We start from the raw sequence: 7173 nt of genomic DNA on the forward strand, positions 1-7173 counted from the left end.
TGGTGTTTTTAAAATGGCATCCGGCTTTCGTTCATGGGCTACTTTTTAGACATCACAAATCCTTTAGTGAACTTGTGTTATCGTCCGAATTCCTAGATAAGAAAAGGGGAATGTCATTTGCATTTGGCTTCAGCAGTGTAAATCTCTTTGGAAAAAGTAACCAATTAAAAATCTTGTTCTTCAGGAAAGATTTTGTTGATGTGATGTGCTGGGGTTTTTTTAAACAAAAGTTAAGTCAATAAAGAGAGTCGTGTATATAGATACGTCTGTTAATATCTAAGGTTCGGAGAAACGATCTTTGCCTATTTCCCGTTTGGACTCCTACCTACGAGGAAAGAAACGGGCGTAGCTGTAAATTTCAACGTTATGCATTTTGAAGTACTTTTGTTCACATAAAACCCTTTTGTACATTTTAGGCCTCAAGACTTACACAACCAAGCCTTTTACATGGTAATTGAGGGCACGCGTTGGTTTGGTCTTCGTGTTGATCTCCTGTGTGTTCCTCTTATAACATCTGTAGCTCTTGCATCAGTGAGATTTTCAATGGACGCAGGTTAGTCAATTCAGTAATTTTGAATTATTTGAAGAGCACAAAGAGCACAAGAGCACATCCAATTCTCACTGGTTTGTTCGACATTTTACCCAGCTGCTGAGTGCCAATGCTTGAATTTGAGGAAGTAATGGGAACGATTGGAAATCATTCTACGCGTCAACAATTTGGAGGCCTAGGAAATGTCTTGGCAGGATTAACTCTGTAACCCTGTTTCATGTAATGGCAGTGTTGTAGTACCAAATAAAAGATCAATAATTGCTTAAATAAACTGAGTTGGAAATCACTGCAATCCCGTAGAATAATTTCCCGCTTGTCTATGCTTTATAAATTTAGAAATAATTCAGCAAATTAATGTAGATAATGCTAATCTCCACCCAATTACCTATTCTTTTACGCATTCCTCTGGGAATGCATATATGACTCTAAATGGAAAGTGTGATTTTTACAAGTATTCCTTTTTTCCAAGAACCATACAGGAATGGAATAAGCTACCAAAGGAAGTAGCATTGAAAGAATCACTTAAACCTTTCAAGAGTGAAATTCCCATAATTTATTAGCTCCATTTGTGTATATAATACTATTATTTATGATTTTTTTTAAATTTTCAATGCAGTCCTTTACATTCATTATTGAATGTTGGACTCCGAAATGGTAAATAAATAAACATATAAATAAATAAATAAATAAATAGCAAGATCCACTAAAAATATAACGTACTAAGTTACCATGACAACGCTGATATCTCCAAATAGTCCAAATACGAACTCGGTGATCTCCATTTTTAGTGTTGTAAAGTGATAAGCAGTCTAAAATAAATCTCTGTGCAAAGTTTTAAAAAATTGTCTAGAGCGGATTCAAAGAAACCTTAACATTTTCCAATTGTGGTAATAGCAAAAGCTATGAATCTGCGCATGCTTGAGAGGATTTTTTTAACTTTGTAGAGATATTTATCATTATAGCCTGAAAAACACCGTTCCAGCAATAAAAATGGGATTAACCGAGTTCGTTTTTGAGACATAAACGTTTAGAGACAAAATATAGGGTATTTTTAGAGAGCTTTTTTGTTGTCATATTAACTTATTACGTCACATTATCAAGAGCATCTTCTTAAGCAATAATTGATGTTTAATGTGGTACCATAACATTGCAGTTAGGTGAAAGAGTAGGGTAGATTCAGTCCTTCTAATAGAACAGTTTGTTGAAAGCGTTGAAACTGGTTTGAACCTCCTTAAGCATCTCACGCCAAAAACCACACTAAGTTACACTAATTAAGAAATGGTTCATGCTTATTGAGGCGATAACCTTCTTTAATATATGACTAGCTCCGTGAGCGGACAAGATGAACCAAATCCCACGATGTGATTGGCTACCCGAGCGGGCAAGATGGAGCTATACTGCCCGCTCGGGATTTCTCGCTTGGTCCCGCAAAATCAAAGATTATTTTTTTGGTGTTTTATGAATCCTTTATTGACCAAGCGTGAGGTCAAGATGGCTGGATATTGGTCTCGTTCTTTTTTGTGTGTGTTCATGGACCTCGGCTTCGTCTCGGTCCATAATGCCGCAAAAAAAGAACTTGACCAATATCCAGCCATCTTGGCTTCACGCTTGGTCAATAAAATGCATTCTCCAAATAGTCCCGCGTGCATCCACAACTCGATATACGCACAGCAAAACCCAGAGTTTAATTTACAGAAAAGCCGAATAAGGAGATCTCGACGACTTTACTATAAATTTGTTGTCATGATATTGATCGCAAACCTTAATGGCAGCTACTTTGAACAAAGTTTACAATGCTGATATTGCTAATAAACAATGTCTTTTCTTACCTTCCAGCAATTTCCGGACTTTCTCTATCATACGTCTTGGAGATTTTAGATCTTTTACAATTTGCAGTTCGACAATTCTCGGAAGTGGAAAATTTCATGACATCAGTGGAACGAGTACTGCCGGTACTTACTTATACAAACCTGGATTCCGAACAAGGATACAAAACCTTTCCACCGACACACTGGCCACGTGATGGACATGTGACTTTCTTTGATGTCACTCTCACGTACTATGAGGGCGGACCCAAAGTGTTGAGAAATTTAAATTTGTCCATCTAAGGAAAGTCCCGAATAGGCATCGTCGGAAGGACTGGGGCAGGCAAGTCATCTCTCTTGGCAGCTCTTCTACGCATGCCTGATGCTCAGGGTGACGTCATCATCGATGGAGTGGGAATAAACGACATAAACCTCCAAGAATCCAGACGATGCATTTCTGTTGTTAGCCAGGTTCCTGTTTTGTTCAGCGGATCGCTGAGACGAAACCTTGATCCAATGAATCAATTTAAAGACGCTCATTTATGGGCAGCTCTTGAAGACGTACAACTCAAATCGTTTGTAGGAAACCTCAACGGGCAGCTGGAATACGAGTTGCTAGAGAGAGGGAATAATTTGAGTGTCGGAGAGAGACAACTTGTTTGTTTAGCTCGCACTTTATTGCAGCACAATAGAGTTGTCATTTTGGACGAGCCGACAGCCCATGTTGATCCCGTAACAGAGCAGACCATGTGGAACATTGTTAATTCAAAATTAAAGAACTGTACTGTGATAACTATTGCTCATCGGTTGAATACAATTCAACATTGTGACACCGTTACTATTTTGAGGGAAGGGGAAGTAGCGGAATTTGGTACATTTGATTTCACTTGTTGATAAGAAGGATGGAGTTCTTGCTGACATTGTGAAAACCGCCAAATGATGATACAGGGGATTAGCTTGAGAGTAAAATCCTAAAGTCAAGTTACATTTAGGAAAGTTAACAACTAAGTAAATATATTTAGCCTAAACTGAAGCCGAGCTTCTCAATTATTATTTATGTTTGTTTTCAGATATTTTTGTTTATTATATTTTCAATTTCGGATATTGCATGTCTAGCTTTCTGATTGGCTCACTCAATCCCTGTTATCAGCTCATATACCATATATGGAAACTGAGTGCGCGGTTCGTTTTGTAAAACTGAGACAACATCTTGTCGTTCTGTATGTAAAACAGTTCAGAATTTATTGAATATTTAATAAAAGTATTATTCCATTCGCGCTTATTGGATAAGATATTGGATATTGATTATAGCCAACTCGTATTTGACGCGCTTCCATGGAATTATTGTCAATTATTAAATTCTCAAGCTCAGATAATGCAATTCTAGCTTTCTCATTGGATCTCAGTTATCAGCCATTATACCTGGGTTTGACCTTATGTAGAAATGAATGCCACAAATATCGCTCAGCATAAAATCACTTTCTGGATTGTTTGTTAAACTTAAATGGAACTTAGCAAAACCGAAAGTTGAGAATTTAAATAGTGTAAATTGGACTATTTTTCCGTGCTCTTTTTTGCTCTTTTCGTCGTTTTTCGTTACCATTATTCAGCCTGTTTTCTCGTACCTGTGCTTTCTCTTTCTTCCGCTGCTCCCAAATATGATTTCGTCCCTTTATTCGTGCTCTTTCTTGTTCTCTCTCTCGTTGTTTGTCATTGATATTTCGCATGTTTTTTTCTTGCTCTCAGTTGCTCTCTTTCTCTTTCAACATCGCTAACTCGTCGCTTGCTTTCTGGTTTTTATCTCTCGGTGTCTCTTCTTTCCACGTTGTACCGCATATTAAAAAAATACTTAGCTATAGATTGTTTTTTTGGTTGTCTTTAAAATGTTTGCTTGTTTTACTATTTAAAAACGCAGTATCCAATGTCGTTCGCTGACCTTGCAACTTCCCGCCAAAATCGCGTCGTCGAGCCCGTGCGAGTTCCCGCTAAAAAAACGCTGCTTCCAGTGCGACACTTCGCATAGTGGCTTACCACTTCGCTATAACTTAATTACTTCCTATTTTTATAAAAAAGCAATTTTTGTGTGACTGGATGCGTTTATTCAACGAGATTATAGCCTGATTTATCATATTTTTGTGACATATTAATCATTTCCATTTCGATCATAAAATTTTGAAAAATCAAGAAAAGAAACCTCTTTTATTGGAAAATGCATTGGAGAATTTTGTCAAGTAATGACTTTGAAATGACGAAAATAGATGAGCAGGGTAAGCAAATTTATCTCGTCGTGGGTAGCTCCATTCCTGCGGTCATTGGTAAAGAATAAATGCGCAAAACTCAACGGCAGTTGACACCGAATTTCGAAGAAGATGCATGCCAAAATAAGCTGCAGTGGTGGAGCTTCTAGTCCTGCTAGGCAGCTGTAAACGAAAGCAACTCATTTACAACTTCAGGGTCAAGGAAGCCATATATACCTCATCTTTATCATTGTGACTCCGTCCTCACCCATGTACACTTGAGCCTTCAACTTCACAGCTACATCTTTTGGGATATCTCTTGATTGACAGGCCACTACATTTACCTCTGTTTCCTCAGCCACGGCCAACAAAAAGGTGTTACGACGCAGCTATTACAACGGCCTTCGAGTTCGGTTCCGAAAAAATAGGCACTTAAAATTTACAACGGAAACAATGGAGCCTTGTCCTAAGTTCAATAAAGTTGCAACCTGTACCTGCTGTACTGTCCAATATTTCTTTGGGGGTTACAATAAGCATGTAATTGATGAAAATTTTAAAAGGAGATTCCCAAAAACAGACCCTCCAGGAACCGCAGATTTTACAAGGTGGCGTATGTCCGTCATTATTTATTACAACCCTTTGTCTTCTATAACCAGAATGGTCTAAACCAAGACGATTAGGCTCGTTGCATGACCATGTCACGTGACCTTGTCAATCACAAAAAATAGTCGTGGTACAAAATAGATGCCAGAAATGGAAAGAGCGTAATGGAGTGAGTAAGAAGGTCAGTTTTGAGGCCACTGACACATTAGTTAGCGATTTTACAGTGATTTTAATGCTGAAAACAATAACTGAGATTTAAATGGCAAACAGCTGCTGGATGGCAAGCTTTGCCATCCGGCACACAATTATTTTAGGGTCGGTGCCATCTATTACTATTGTGCATACGTTGTGCGCATTACGTAATCATTTGTCACGCACAGTCACACGCTGACTTTCAAGTATCTTTCCGATTTTTTTCATCCAAATGCCTCGGAAGATTTATTCGGTCGCAGTGTGAAACACATGTATCTTGTAGCAAAAGACCAAAAAAAGAAATCGTAATGGAACAGTTGTCTCTACGACAAAGTGAAAAAGCTAGAAACAATGATCGATTGGATCAAGAAAGTGGACGGTGCAAAAGAAATTATTTCAATGGAGCCATCTTTATGTCCATTACTCAACAATGAAACAGTTACAGGGCTGGGGTTAGGGTTGATCTGGGCTGCTCTGTACAGACCTATGCATTTGCTCTGATGATAGTGATCGTGAGAACAAGCAAAGCGAGGATGACGACGAGTGACTGAGGCAAAAGTGATGATGCCAAGTCGATTTGTGAAGATACAGAGAAATGTATAGCATGGATGTGTGTGATATTCATTTGGAGCAGCTTAAGGAAACGCCAGAGACTAAACATGTATAAATCAGCAATTTTCAAACATTACGATGTGCATTGTTACTGAAAAAATCATATATATTTATTTTGTCTGTCATTCCCAGCTATTGATATTAGTTACTCAAATTAGTCAATATAAATTGTTAGTATATATTAAAACAGAGGAAAGCGTTGAGCTCGCCCGCTGATTGGCTACTCAAACTCCGGATATCCTTTGCTATTCACCTCCGAGCAATTCGCGCGGAATTTGCGCCCGAAAATGCTGTAATTTTTGCAGGAATAAATGCAATATGAGTTAAATCATCTTTTTGTGCTATATTATATCACTATTTTAGTATATATTAAAACAACTATTCACCTCAGTGTTGGTGGCAAGCAGTGATTTCCCACGGGAGAAAGTTTGCTCCCAGACTATACCGCCAGCTGCGCAGGCCAGGTGGTCACTTCGGTTCAGGGCCGTACGGGTTGGATTCCATAGCAGTGTACAACAAAAATCACGTAGATTTCTCATTCTAAGTATTCTTGCAACGTTGCGCTGGTCACTTAAGAGCCACTTCCGAAAATAGATCCAGTCTTCCCAAAGAGTCAAAGAAATATCCACTCCAAAAAATGAAATTGTTGTCGCCATAGTGAATATCCCAGAATGCAACACAAAAACAGGTGCAAATTTCTTTATTCACCGGGGTAACAAAATTGCAAAAATCGATTCACAATACGTTGAAAAAACCAATTTAACTCTTAAAATCACGTGGCAACCCCTATTGTTTATTAAATAATATGAAAGGTTGAGGCCCATTGAGGTCGGGATTAATTTTTGGTGCCATGAAAAATTGATAAAGGCCGATTTTTAGTAACCGCAGAGAAGAGCTCTCAGGCTCAAAAATGGCTTTGTCTTCACACACATTTATAGAATCATCCGCTTGCATTTTCCATTCATTTTAAAGATCTTTGACGTTCCTGCTGTTTAACTGTAAGTAAACGTTTGTGCCGATAAAAACTGTAATAAAAAAACTTGCGTTTCTTTGTTTAAGCAAAAAATTCCTGAGCGTCCACTTTTTCAAAAAACAAATCCAATTATCTCCGAAAAATGCATGGTTACCCCCTATTTTCATACCCCCGGAGAAAAATTTCTTCTTATTAAGTGGC

At 38.1% G+C, this 7173-nt stretch overlaps 1 pseudogene; it reads left to right on the forward strand.

Moving 5' to 3' along the window:
- LOC138002150 (ATP-binding cassette sub-family C member 4-like) overlaps window positions 1-3295 on the forward strand; it is a 17435-nt pseudogene extending 14140 nt beyond the window's left edge.
- The last annotated feature ends 3878 nt before the right edge of the window (window positions 3296-7173 follow it).

The sequence above is a fragment of the Montipora foliosa genome, chromosome 5 (genome assembly GCF_036669935.1).
Source record: "Montipora foliosa isolate CH-2021 chromosome 5, ASM3666993v2, whole genome shotgun sequence".
Taxonomy (NCBI): domain Eukaryota; kingdom Metazoa; phylum Cnidaria; class Anthozoa; order Scleractinia; family Acroporidae; genus Montipora; species Montipora foliosa.